General features: G+C 41.0%; 1 protein-coding gene and 1 long non-coding RNA gene across 30 annotated transcripts in view; one reads left to right on the plus strand and one right to left on the minus strand.

Moving 5' to 3' along the window:
• Positions 1-15,000, minus strand: part of EBF3 (EBF transcription factor 3) — a 124,442-nt gene that overhangs the window by 82,301 nt on the left and 27,141 nt on the right. The gene's annotated exons all lie outside the window — the stretch shown is intronic.
• Positions 1,330-7,523, plus strand: LOC137859819 (uncharacterized). 2 transcript variants are annotated; one of them, XR_011098576.1, is made up of 3 exons: positions 1,330-1,828; positions 1,972-2,049; positions 2,970-7,523. It is a non-coding gene; the product is annotated as an uncharacterized lncRNA (long non-coding RNA). The 2 variants fall into 2 exon arrangements; XR_011098575.1 differs by having other exon boundaries at positions 1,330-2,049.

Raw genomic sequence — 15,000 nt, forward strand, 5'->3', positions numbered from 1 at the left:
GGAACGGCAGGGATGGCAAAAATATAAGGAACTTGGCTTTGAGGAAATGCCTCACGAGCAAAGCGGTGCCCAGGACCACGGAAGAGATGTGGGGGCTGCAGTGGGTGAGTCAGTCCCACTGAGGGCTCTCGGGCTAATGAGGATGTGAACAACAAAGAGCACGACCAAAGCAGCCTCTGTGCCAGCAGCCACTGCCACCTACCTTCCTACCGTGTTGGCTGAAACCCTTCTGGTAAACTGAACGGGTTGTGGTGATACAGCAAGCTAAAAGCACGGTTTGGATGTAAAAAAAAAAATCAGCTCGTGTCTTCTGCCTGAAAATTGGCATGAGCGTATCCTGGTGGACCAGGTCAGATACATTGGTGCCACTGTAAATGAAAAATTATGCTTCGGGGAATTTCTCATTACGTCAAATACACTTGCACTCTACTCAGTAGACCTCAGGCTTGTTCTCTTGTTCAGTCCCAAAGTGGCACGGGGCCAGCCTGACACTGATCTATCTCTGCAGATGGAAGATAGGTTTTAAAATAAACCTAAAACCTTCTGCTGGTGTGATTTTTATTATTATTATTATTTTTATTATTATTCTTTGGATGTTCTAAATGAAAACACAAATGAGTACCTGTGCGCTGTACAGGGCAAAAATTCTCAGAGTTCTTGGATTAGTCTACCTTCCATTGATTTTTGTATTTTCCCTGTCATGCTGTTCATATGATCTTATTCAGTTGTACAGCTCTGTTGAATGAGAGGGCTGACAAACCACTGGTTTTTGCACATGCCTCTGTTCCTTTCAGGAATACTCTCCTGAATGTCTCCAATAACTTTTAGTTAGGGCAAAATTTAGAGTGTTCTGTTTGACATTTACACTATCTATCAAGCTGCAGATGTTTTTCTATACCATTTTTGCCAGATTTCCACTAAGATTTATGTTACCAAAAAATCTTGTTGGTTTAAAGCTACCTATTTAGGTACCCATGCTAAATTATGAATACAATGCAAGCAGCCACCGTCTTCTGTTTTCCTTAAATCAGTTTGTACCACATTGCATAGTTTTACCCTTTTCTTTTGTATTTCCCATTTTCTCTACTTTGCGTACACATGCATAATACAGAAGGAAAAAAAAAAAAAAAAAAAAAAACACCTTCTCCACTCCTGTGATGGGAATGGGAGCAAGTCCCACAGAAGAGACCCTTCACAGAAATCGCTTTTTTATCCACTCTGCATCCTAACTCTGAGAGGCGCAGCACCAATTCAGACTGCTGAAATCAACTTGGAAGTCACAGAACATCAGAGAAAACACCTAAGCAAGCCTGCTCTACCTGGCAAAATAATATCAGTGTTATATTCTAGCTGCACATGTGTATGCTTATGGAGATCTGTTTGAAAATGTAATGATAATTTGCTTTAGAAGAAAACAAATATATGAAAAATTAAAACCAGAAGTCAGGCTTTTCCCTCTCAGCCTTATAAAAGACAGTAAAACTAGTGTAAAAATCAGTGTAACTTAATTGACTTTCCAATGCTAATTTATGCTAATGGAGGTTCTGGTCCATAGTTTTCACCTGGGAACTCAATAGCAATGAGTGATGGCTCCAATTAGTCATTATAATTGTGAGTTGCTAAAGCTAATATTAGTAGAACTGCATGACATTCTGGGTATTTCCCCAAACTTTTCTGATAATAAGCCCTGTTCTACACAGCTGGATCATATTTAGCTGCAAATGTGTCTCAGCTGGGTTTCTTAGTCTTTTGGGTTATCCAGGAGCGTTTGCAGAGGACTCTCCTTTACTAGAATACACCAGTAACTACCCACGAGTCCTGCCCAGAGGTAGGTGCAACCAGACAAATATTCGATGGTGGCTCCCTACTGTGGGCATCCACTTAACATCAAGGTGTACATCAAATAGTTAGGTGGATGCTTTATCTGATGAGATCCGCTTTGGATAACTATTATGGGACAAATTATTTCAGTTACTACCTGCAAACAATCAACCAGCCTTCCTCCTTGATGGTTTTGATTGGGCGTGAAGAGCGATGTTTGTCTATCAGGTATAGTCGAGACTCTTAGTGCTTTGCAGTAAAGTCTCCAGGGTAATTGCAATGCCTCTGTGACAGCATCGAGTATATGAAATGAATTCAAATACTACGTATATTTTTTCCCTATTGATTAGTTTGATATGAAAACTTACATTGTGCATAAACATCCAAGTTCTGCAATGATGAGAACTTCAAATTAAAAGTAGTCGAATGTATTTGTAAGACCCCGTTGAACAGCTGAGTAAGTCCAGCAGATGAGCAAGTAACAGGTGGACATGTTGGCACCTAACCTGAGCCAGGATTTCTGGGATAGATAAACGTATCTTGATATCTATACGATTCGGCAGTGGAGAAGCTGATAACGGTTTGATGACAGGCATGAGATGTAATTTGCAAGTTCAGTTTTCAAAGCTGAGATGAATTGGATGGTTGCTGCTTCTCAGCGCTACCGTTTCAGGATGTCTGCATACTCGGGCAGACATGGCTGCTCTAGTTTCTGCATAGGCAGCATTTTGATTATTTTTTCACATCATGCTTGAAAAGCAGTCCAAACTAATCATCCAAATATCATTTATTTATTAATTAGAATTAAATCTCAGCCTAACTTTAAAGGAGGTTTCTTTGGAATTGAGCTTTGTGCTCACTTGTTTACCCTCTAAAATGAGTTCCTCAGTCTCTGTCTAGAAAAGTGTGTTTTGCTTTGACATTAATCAGTGGAAAATGCCTAAAATGTATGTATCACCTGTGCTCATTTTTTCTGCATACTGCTCAGCACTACCACCATCCATTCATGAAAACAGCCATCCTCGTTAATGGCGTAGGGGCTTACACCATAGTGGAGAAAACAAGAGTTAATTTAGTTCTTTACACAAGACTGTGAAATGAGCATATTATTACAAAAAATCACAGTTCTCAAACTATCGTTTCCACAGATAGTAACAGGCTGTCACTGTGAGATACTCCCATGTGTTCACCACCTGCATGAGTACTGGCCTATCCAGGAAGTCTGATTAAATTACGGAGAGTGAAAAAGAGAGAATCAGCTTTAGTTCATCTGAAAGAATTTGCTGAAAGACTTTTTAAATTCAAGGTACAGCAAATTTAGCTTCTTTGATGAACACAAGGAAGACTGCATGAAGCAGGGATGATGGTTCATGAGCTCAGCACCTGTGCTCACCATCCTTTTGCTTTCCACAACACACAGAAGGCAGCTCAGGCTGTGTTTGCAATGAACTCGATCATTTGGCAGCTGGGAGTGAGCAGCCCAAAGCCCAAGCTGGACGTAAAACTTCCCACTCTGAAGCCATCCTACCTTCAGTGCTATGTTTATTCCTTGTCAATAGCATTACTCAAAGACAACATTTTCTGTCCTTTGGGGAGAATTACATACAGCTTCATCAGATGGTGTCGTCTCATCCTCTTGCAAAGTGAGGATCCTGTCCTTCACCTGCGATGAAGTTTTATTAAAGGCTTCAGAACACTTCCACTTCTAAATTACAGGATTTTTCTTTGCTGAAGTAAATATCTAAAGTTAAACTCTAAAGATAGAGCCTGCAGTAATTAATCGTTCATCTAGACATGTGAGTTAATACTAGTTGAATAATAGATCTTCCTAAGAAACAACCTGCTTAAGTTGGCAACTGTGGGCTACACTGGGAAACCTATACAAAAGTTCATACCATGTTGCCTAGGAAAAGCAAGCTATACACTTATTTTGGTTTGGTAGGATATGTTAACACAGAGAACAAAATAATACTAAAATATAAAAGATGGTATGACGTATTTCAATGGTTCTGCTGTTTTACAGGGCAGAGGACAGCACAGAGCCTGTATTATATATGTAACTTATTTATAGGTTATTAGTTAGATGTACTTTTATAAAGCAATGAAAGAGAAACAGATTTCCTGCTCAGAGTGCTGTTTTGTAAACAGTTGTGCTGGCTTCAGGAAAAAAAAAAAAATCTTAATAGGGGGATGCTCAGGGTTTTCCATATTAAGGGGCACTCTGAAATTACCTAAGGGTTTCTCCAGGGTTGTTCCATTATGTCAGAAGTATTTATATTGCCAGAAAGCTGCAAGTCAACTGCGGAAAATGTAGCAATGAAATTCTTCAGGAAAGGACAAGAAAGAATGACAAAATACAGAGGAACAATAGTAGGCATCTGCCACAAACCACTTGATTTGGAGGAGAACAAGAATGTTCCATCTCACAGCACACTGTAATTGCAGAAGACTGTTAACCACTGTAGGGTCTGGAGAAGAAGAGGTACTACTAAGTGTTAAGGTTCTTCATTTTTATAGAGGATAATTTTATGCTACTAGAAATAAAGATTTAATTTTTGCCCACAAGGACTTTGTGCCTGGAAAGCATTAACAATAAGAAAAAGGAAGGTTCTATTCTTAGCTTATTTTGGCAACTAATCCAATTAGCAACAGTAGTTGATTGGATAGCCAACCAGCTGAAATGAACTTGCCTATAAATCTTATCTTTTAATAACTGCAGCAACTTCCTTGCATTTATTTTCTCTGTCTTTTTTAGAATTCATGGTTTCCTGGTTACCTCCTAATATTTGAGACCCTCTGTTATTCTTTCGTTTCAAATCTGTCTGCTGCCAATACGCAACGTTGGTGTCACCTTCTCTTTGGAAGAGGGTACTGAGCAGGAAGGGAGAGAATAGAGCCAGAGCTCTTTGTGATGGGAACCACTTCTGGTCATCACTTCTTGATCCCCATCTGTTTTCATCTGCATGCATTTGGTCCTCTTATTTGATGTAACATCATTCCCTCTCCCCTCTGCTTCTTTTCATCCCCCTTCCTTCTGCTATTTTTGGTCCTTATCCTAAGTACAGGTTGATTTTTCCCTCTATTTTCCTTTCCAACCCTGTAAAAATAATTGTTTTCAATGTTGACCCTTCCTTACAGGGTGTCTACTTGCAGTGTATTCCTTCCTATTCCTCCTGAATACTCAGACTAAACAACAAGGGGTCAGAGCAATATTTTTTTTCTTCAACGGGCCCTCAACTAGGGAAAAGCTAATTAATTAGCTGAGAGAGCTTCTCTGGGAGTAAGAGCAGGAGGACATGTTCCCACTAGGCTACCCTGCTTTGTATTTTAGATAGGATGCAACGTTTCACAACCTTATCACTTCTCTGCTGCAAACAAAGCCTGGTAAATTTTAGGGATCGTTTTCTTTCCACAGCTAAGCTTGATAAGGTCTCTGCAGTGGGTTTAAATCTTTCAAGGCTGCTGACGTCCCATGGGCACAGGAAAATCATATCTAGGTTTTTCTTAAGAACCTAGAAAGTTGCGTGAAGGACCTCATTTTATCCCCTTACCATCCAGCATTAGATATTGCGTGATCGTGTAGCTAAAATGATTTTCTGTACCATTCCTCATATAGTTGAAATGAAAGATTAATTAAATATATATATATATATATATATATATATAATCAGCCCACCTGATAGCTTGTTGATAATGTTAAAAATTTGGGAAAAGGATAAGTCAGAAGCTTGAAAGAAAGACTCCTATGGTAATTAGCTGCTCTCCGTGTGACACTTCAGACCTACCTCTAGCCAGGTCTACTTAAACCAAACTTTTCATAGGTAATAATTCTGCTTGACTCATTTTTGGGTGCCTGACTTGCAACGCCAGGCTACAATTTGTGCATATCGCTACAACTCAAGTCAACGACAGCTGTGTTTAGGACATATAAAATACTACATAATGACACAGGCTCTGAAAAAATGGATCCTCGGCATCTCCCATGCAGCACTTACAGATACACTTCGCTACTTCATTCCTAATTTCTCCCTGCTTCAATTTCCCATTTGTAAAATTTCATGTGACACGGATGTTGTAGAAGGAAACTTCTGTTGCAGACCTACACAACAGTGATGAGCTCAGTGAGATGCTCATGGAGGAATTTGGGGCTGGTTTTGCCGTTGTTGTGATAGGACTTGAATAGCACTCAATAACTTGGGCATAACGGGACCACACACTGAACAATGAAGGAAAAAAATACTGAACAGTACTGAATTCAATACTATTCAGTACTGAATAGTCCTGAATGAGGCAAGGGTTGGGAGGGGGGAAAAAACCCTGTTTTTGATTATGTAACCAAAACCAATATCCTAATGTGCAGACAGGGAGTCCAAACAAAGCTTGCAGGGGCAACCTTTATTATAAATTTTGAATGCTTGCCTTTGCAGCCTTAAGAATGTTCTTTTAATGTTATTGTTTACATAATAAAAAGATGAGAGAGAAACTAGGCCCATTAGTAAATGAGGAAAAGAATAAAATTAATGACAATTCAGAAATAACTAGAACTGATTCTACACTGGGGATCTGCCCCAGTTACGGCCCTCAGTGGCCAGCCACCAGCACACCATCAGCAGTACGAATCCACTGCACAAACAAGGAACTCTACTGCAACTTCTGCAGGCTGCTGAAATCAGCCGGAGGTGCATCAAGCAATTTATTTAATTTCTGTTTAGATTTATTCTGCCTAAACTTGTCTTTTGAGCAGTAGGTAGGTTGCATCAGGGCCTGAAATTCTCACTGAGAATGCCCAACACACCTTTACAAGTATGGGAAACTCTGCCTTTTGCAGGAGGAAAAACTGTTCAGGTAGTAAGACAGATACGTATATGCAGCTATTGAGAGGTAACGCGTACAGATACTTATGTCATATGGATATGCGTGTCATATGCATTATTTAATAAATCTGAATGTGCAGCTGATCTGCAAGCTATTTTGGAAGTAATGAAGAAGTGTAGTGATGGCAGGAAAATAAGTGAAAGGTGAAGAAGTTGATTCTTGTTGAAGGATTAAAACAACTAAACAGGTGCTTACTTGGCTCACTGACTTAACGAGAAGGTATCCATAAGAAATAACTAAAAGAAAATAAAGAGACTGTCTGTATAGTGATGTATGTAGGTGTTACAGCAAAAGGATGAAAGTAGAAAAGAAGAAAACAAAAATGCAGAGAAATACTACAGGACATACATATTATACTCCTGTACTACAGGACAACACCTGGGCTCATCAGCTGCTCTTTATTCACGGTAAAACCAGAAGCCTTGGCCCGGACAAAGGTTTCACAGTTTGAGTTCTGAAGAAAGCTCCCAATGAAGCCAGACCCTGACTTTACATCCAAAATTGTAATTAAGATGGAGAGTCAATGAGCAGCAGAAAGTTCATGGGCAGTGGATGAGGACAAGGACGGGCAGGAGGGGAAGCAGAAAGCACAGCAGCACGCCGGTTCCTTCCCTCTCTTTCAGAAGCAGCTCCCTGCCAGACCTCCCTGTCCTGTGGGTATGCAACAACACTCCTCCTGCTTCCTATTTTTCTGGATGGCAGAGGCAGAAACACAAATTTCAGAACTTGTGTCCACAACCACTGCTCTCAGATCAAACTACCCCTTCTCACAGCACGGGAATAACGAGGAAGCCAGAATTCCTTCTTGGCTTACCCTCCTTTTGGCATTGATCTGCATCTTGCTATAACCATAGCGAGGTGAGTAAGGGGAGACAACTGAAGGAGAACAAATAAATGTTTTTATATTTTACATCAAGGAAAAGGGGATTTTCATATCTTATACATGAGGAAGAACTCAGGAGTCTGCCCTTAAAATATACACAAGCTGACAACGGCTGTTGGCAGTGCTGGTGCAGCTGACAAGCCAGAGGAAAAGGTAAGGCTTACACTTGGTAGAATTAAATAAGATCAGTAAATTGCAAAGGCCTTGAATGCAGGGAAAGTGATTTGTATTTAATGCAATAGGTAAGACAGAGCCTATGATGGTTTTATGGTGAGAACAACAGCAGAGTGAAGGTTTCACTGCCTTTTGAAGCAGAAGAAGGAAATGGCAAGAAGGATGAAGAAGAGAGACTGCTGAAAGCAGAAGACCCAGTATAAGAATTCTTCCTTTTAATGGAAGAAAAAGGAGGGGGGGGGGAGGAAAAAAAAAAAAAAAGGTATTATGGGAGAAGAATTTGTCTGTAGCTTGAAAGTGATGTACTCAAAGACAGCTCTGGCGCTGTGACACAGGTGACAGAGATCAGTTACGGCACCAACGACACCATCTGAAACTGGAATAGTTTGAAACTGATGTTAACTCTTGCTCGCATTTAGTTCAATTTTACTGCAAGCCTTCTGAAAGAGGCATTCAAAAGAGAGACCGAGGTATAGGTCTGCAGAGAAAAACAAGCCAGGAGACGAGTGACAGAGCTGTAAATCACTTCACAAGCAGATAGTTGTTGCTCTTGGGGTGAAAGAGACCACATGCAAACAGGCCTGAAACCAAACAAAGCTTTATGGACAGGAAGGAAGACAAAAGAAAAGAGTCAGCCTAGCACGGAAGACAAAAAGACAAAAACTAAGGAAGGAAAAGATTTCTGAGAGAAGCGTAGGACTGACCGTGACGGCACTGGAAAGCAGTCAGATGGCCGTGGTGCTGGAAAGCCTAAGGTGGCAGAAAGGCTGCTGACATGTTCAGAGCAGAACAAAGGTGGCAAAACCAGGAGTGATGGATGAGAGCGGATAGCAAAGTACTGAAGCACGGGTATGCTGGGGAGAAGATGACATTGAGGAGAACGAGGGAGGGAGGAAGAAGGCCAAGTCAGCCAGGGAGCAGAGGCCCATGGCATTGGCAGGGTCTTTGTAGGAGTTTTTTTGTCTGTTTGTTTGTTTGTTTGTTTTGTTTGTTTGTTTTTTTAGGAGTGCATGAAAATTTTTAAGAAAGGAGGGGAAGAAAAGGGGGTGTAACCCTTTTCTGAATTTCCATCCATACTAAATAAATAGGAAAAAAAAAAAAAAAAGTAAGAAGCACAAGAAAACAAATGTAAGGAATAAATAAATAGATAACCCCCAGCCCCAGCAACACTGAGGGAACAGGACTAGGAGGAGCAGGCCCAGGTACTCATCAGTACACGTTTCTTTCCCTCCAGCACTACTGCAGTTATCGTACTATTAGCAGTGTAATTTCTTATGATACTTATAACTATGTAATGTAGCAAAATATGATTTGAGGACTGGATTGAATATAGAGATGCCTAATTGCAGTGTGCTTAGGCTCAGAATAATAGTAACCAGAATATTTTTGTGCTTCCATCGCCTCCTTCAGAAAATGCTGCGCGGAGCTCCATGGCCATGCTTTGAGCTGCTGGCCTCACCGCGATGCTGCAAGGGCAGCCCTTGGAATAACTCTTCTTAAAAACAGCGAGGGCACTTATTTGCCATGTTCTGGGTTTACTTCCATAGCAGGAAAAGATCTGAAATTTCCTATGACACATGGTAGCAATATTGCTGCAAATAAAAAGTAGGAACTCGTATAAAAGTGGTTGTACCTCGATCTGCAAAAACACTGGTCCAAGTCACAGTTTTTGAATTTTACTATTGTTCTTCTCTTTAAATATAGATATATTTAACATTTGTATATATCAAATATATACTACCAGGAAAAGGTTTTTCACCAAGAGGTGGCTGGACACTGGAACAGGCTCCCCAGGGCAGTGGTCACTGCACTGAGCCTGCCAGAGTTCAAGAAACATTTGGGCAATGCTCTCAAGCACATGATCTGATTTTGGTTTTAATTATTTTTATTTTTTTGGGGGGTGGTCCTTTGGTGACTCAGGAGTTGGACTTAATGATCCTTGTGGGTGCCTTCCAACTCGGATATTCTATGATTCTATGATATATAATATATATATTAAAATAGTTGGATAAAGAAAATGCCTCCTTTCAGGAAGGCTGCCCTGTGCTGCCACGACCTCCATGCATGCCACCCTGGTGACTTCACTCTCCCTGTCCCATGGGGACTCAAGAGGTGTAACTAAAAGCAGAAGAGCCAACCCACAGCAGAACTTGCAAGGCTGCAAGTCAGACGCCGCACACCGCCACCGTTCCGCGTTAGCCACGTATAACGAGTAACAGTTCAAGTTGGGGAACAATTAAAACGAGCTCACCCATTCCAGCTCTCACCTATAACCAAGACAACGTGCTGACACACTTAGTCTAGCCTTTTTTTTTTTTTTCAATTTCAGTATGTTCAGTGTACCAATAATGCTCTGATGCATTTCACTCTTGACTGGATACAGTGAGATTGCTAATCAGGATTACTTGATTCAGTCAACACTGATTTCAATAAAAAGACAAAAAAAATTATCATAAATATAGAGAAAGTGCTGGCGGCAGTGACAGGTGATTAAAATCTCATTCACTTGGAATCAGCCTGATTCATGGTAGTCGAATAGAGGAAGTCTTCATATCAGCAGCAGATGATTATTATCTCACTCACTCCAAGTCACTTCTGATTGCACATGCACACACAAATTGGCACAAAGTAGATTCATGAACAACAAATCATCATGCAGGGGTCTGACCTCCTTAAAATGAGGCTTTGTATAATAATTCTTCAGAAACAAGCAGATACTGGGCGGATAATGCTAATTTACGAAGTAAGCATAAGCAAGCAAGCTGGCATTAAACATTCAATATGGAGAGGAAGTAAGTGGATGACAATAAATTCTCAGTATTAAGCTGAAATACTTAAGATTAATTGATTTGAAGTGCTATTTTCGACTGTTTAAAAACAATTCCAATAATGAAAATGAAGGAAGAGTTCCAAGTATTACATCAAAGAAACAGCAAAAGATCCAAACCCCAGGATTTCCCTCTGAATACTACTGAACAATATGCTTAAATTTAAAAAGTAAAACTTCTCTGAAACATGGATTTTCAGGTATGAGTATCTATGAGGACAGATAAATTCAGTGAATCTGTGCATTTTTATCTGTGGATTTCTGCATTCAAATTGTAATAGTGTTGACTAGAGAATAAAATGTTGGTGATCTAATTTTAATCCTAATACATTTTGCTACACAAAGGCTGGCACAATTTCATGAGACTCCCAGTTTCTTCTTGTGGGAGGTCTGAAAGAAAAGCAACAGAGCTGCTGGAAGAGGGGTTTCTGCAGCATTTTAATAGCTCTGTGGGAACTCTGCATCCCACTTGATGTTAGTCATACAGTGCTACAGCTTACTAACGCCATTTTTTTTAACACAGGTAGTAATCTTTTAAAGCTATAAATCCCAGGGACATACGCTTCGTACCCAAGGAAGCAAGCACAGTGTAGGCAAGGCAAAGGTGCACTCCCTTCCTCTGTGCTCTGCTGGTGTAACACAGCTTTACTCGGGGGATGGCATTGCCACATCAGTGAACGGTCACATTTTGGGGCAGGGGGACACATCACTAGCAGACACACCATGACTGCCAACTCCACTTACACAGCCTGAACTACATCTCAAGGAGCAGCAATACCTACCCACAACACTACTGAGTCCTACGGATAATAATAAATAGAAAATAGTCATGCTAATGTTACAGCGCTTTTCTTCAAAAGACACAAGCAATGAATGCAGTCACACTTCGCCAAAGAACTCAGCTCATGCAGCCATGCAGGAGAAAGCAAATGAGCATCTTAAAAATATGCCCAATTTATTGTGTAAAAAAATATAATGTCCTGCCATAATAAACTGAGAATAATTGTAGATAGGTATTGCTAAGCGCCCATAAAATATTCAAAAAAATAGTGAATTAATGCTGTGCACAAGGAGTTAGTACACTATCAGCTGCTTCTATACAACGTATAGGATCTTATCACAGCTACACAACGAAAGCAAGTGTTGGACAGAGAAGCTTATGCAGAATGAAGTTAAACAATTACATGTTTTACTGCTAGTTTGAAAGATTTTTTTAGATTGACAGTGCAATCAAACACAGTAGCAGTGCCAATGTCAAAGTGCAAGTCAATATCTTAGTTAGACGTTGTCTAATAGAAATGAGTAACAGCAGCTGAAGGTGAAGGAAGACTCACTTGAATCCAAGGATCTGGCTTGTGTTCCAAGCAATTAAAGACTGTTGAATCAATGGGGGAGAAAGCAAGGCAAGATGTTATTTAGTATGGCCATGGCTCATAAAATCAACCTGTTGAAGGATGGAGAAAGGGAGAACTTTGGGGTGGTAACCAGTAAAAGCCCATTTCAGTCATCTGGATTGTGTCAGGCTGACAGAGAATGAAGCTGGGGAGTGAAGGAAGTGACCCAGTAGTCCTAACACTGAGAAGAGATAATGCTCAATTCCCTGCAGTGTCTGCATCTGATAACCCAATTATCCCCAGTCTATTTTTTCAAAGTCTCTTTGAACCTGTGACCCACCACAAACAAAATGTATTTGTGTTGTTCTTAACTGCTAAACTCTGAAACAACAAAGGACTTGTGAAATGGTTGCCAACCCTTGTATTTTTTTTAAGTTCTGCAACAATTACGTTTAAATCAATTCAGTGTATTATTTTTAAATGTGGCTTTTTTTTTTTTATCTGACAGAAGTTGAATGGTGAAAGTAATTAAAATACACTGTTTAGTATTAAAACCCTTCTTACTCAGCCAGCAGAAATACATGAAGCCAGGAAAAACTCTGCTAGGGTATTTAACATGAGTTAAAAGTGACACTGTTTACTATTACACAGCAAATGTCAGTTCAACTGCTCTTTTTATTTATTAAATGGCACTTTTATTTTGGACAAACACATCTACTTCACTAACTACTTCCTAGTAGAATTTATTCCTGCAATATACAGATTTTTCAAAAACATTTTGTTTCACAAGGGATATTTTCTGCCAGAAAAAAAAAAAAAAAAAAAAAAAAAAAAAGTTTCAGCAATTAACAGACAATGCAACTTGCTCTTACATTTATTCATCTATTTTTGTATTACTTACTTTATCGTTCTTAATATGAACGGGGTTGTCTGTATTGTCGTGTACATTATGCTGTCATCTGGAGAAATGAGCAGGTATACATAGTAAAGAGTAGAATTTATACCTGCAGTTAATTAAATCTGTGATTATTTGGGGGCTCACATGATGTCATGCCAAAACAGAAGCATCTTTTCACAATCAGAACCCAGGAGAGTCAAGTAATCTGAAAATTATACTGCAGGAATCATAGGTAATCAGTATGCTAGTTTATCACAACAGGGCAAATTAGGGTAGAGTTATTTTTGCTGACAAGAACCTCTCCTGCAATCCCAGAAAAATGCAATGAAAAATGCAAGATGAAACCAATGTTGCATCACGGCTCAATGGGCAAACAACTGTAGCATAAAGGCAAAGGCACCATTTTCACTTCCTAAGTCCAAATTATTCTGAAGTTTAAATGATACATAAAAAGGGATATTTTAAAGCTAGCTGGGCATACATATTACTTAGTGTAAATTATATTGAAAAAAAAAAAAAACCCTACATATGACTGTACTTCATTTAAATCAACATGCATACATAGAATGACCCACATGCACACACTAGCACACAAAATAAAATTTTATATTACCTTCAGAAGCTGGATCAATTGTTAATTCTACCATATGTTCAAGCATATTCTGTTACATTACTGTCTCTAGAAAAGCTCGTGGAATAGGATGGAATGTGTGAAAACATGCATGCTGTGCCAGTAAGTAGTTATTTTATGTTTGTAATTTTAGTTTTACTGACTTTGGGCCTAATCCAGTATGGAGAGCCACAGCAACGCTAGACTTGCACTCCTTAATTAGAGGCACTGCGAAGCACTTTGGGGTTAAGCGGGCTGTTTAGCGTGGAGCACGGCCAGCTCCGTGCTCGTGCCAGCCTGGGCATCTCCTCTGTGGAAAGGCACCTCGGTGGAGAGGGGCGAGACACGAGGTGTGCCTGGGCCTCAGCTCCGCGCCTGTCCGAGAGCGGCCCCGTGTCCAAACCCCGCACTGGCCAGGCCAAAGCCTGGCAAACAAAGCTTAGGTAGAAGGGGCACAAAGGCCACACTTTGAACAGCTCTGTTATTGCAGAGTAAAAAGGCATGGGCACTCGGGTAGCTGCCCGTTTGTGGAGGTGCACAGGAACAGCCATTCCCTCTGGGCATGGTCAGCAGGAACATGCGGGATGCCTGTGCCATGGGTGTTGAGAAGCTCCTTTGGTGGGTTGGCCGATGGTAGACAGGAGGGCAAGGAGAGATCTCCCCGGCCTTGCACCAGGCTGCCTGCAGCCTCCTCGCTCTGCACCAGCCTCTGCACGCCCAGCCTGTGCCTCCCAGGAGAGGTCCATGCCCAGCGGCCCAAGCCCTGCCACCTTCTCCATCCACATCTGCCAAGGACGGTGTTCGTAACATGAAAGGTGAGCCGGCCACTGCAGCTACCAAAACCCGCTCTCCCTTTCCAGGAAAGTGGCTCCCGAATACTTTAATCCAACGAATAATTAGGAGGTATCGAGGAGAATATTAAATTTCGCAGCTACGCAGGAGCAGTGGGCTGTCCCTCGATTATGTTTGCACATTTACAAGAGGCTCTCCAACAGTTCGAAGATCATACACAAGGTAATTAATTTTACTTTCCCTGGTTCAGCGTGCCAGGAAGCCGACCTGCTTGGGAAGGAGAGCAGGGAGAAGCTGCACGAGTGCAGCTGCTCCGAATCACCGCACAGACCTGTGCAGGGGAGGCGGTGGAAGTCACACTTAGATCACTTCCCGGACAGCAGAAAAACTGCATACGCAAAAGCAGAATAACAGGTAATGAGACAGAGCGATGACTGAGTGCATGACGTCTGCAGTACCTCAGCTCATCTTCTGGGCTCTGGTCAAGCCCAGCTGCTGACTGGTCACATTTCTGCATCCTTCCCACTAAAATAAAATTAATCTGAGCAGTACAAAGACTTCTGTTTTCACGGTTGCCTTTATTTTTCTGTCTGTCAGAATTTGGTCTTGTAGCTGTGCTTACCTAAGTAAATACGGCTTGTATGCATGCCGGGTGACATCACGCACATCTCAGACTGTCACTTGCTGCGTACAAACGAGCTGGGAGCTGCTGCTGCTGCTTGGAGCCCTCGCACCGAGGAAGCCGAAGCACAGCAAGCTGAAATCTCCATGGAGCTGCGCGGCTTC

This window comes from Anas acuta, chromosome 7, assembly GCF_963932015.1.
Source record: "Anas acuta chromosome 7, bAnaAcu1.1, whole genome shotgun sequence".
NCBI lineage: Eukaryota > Metazoa > Chordata > Aves > Anseriformes > Anatidae > Anas > Anas acuta.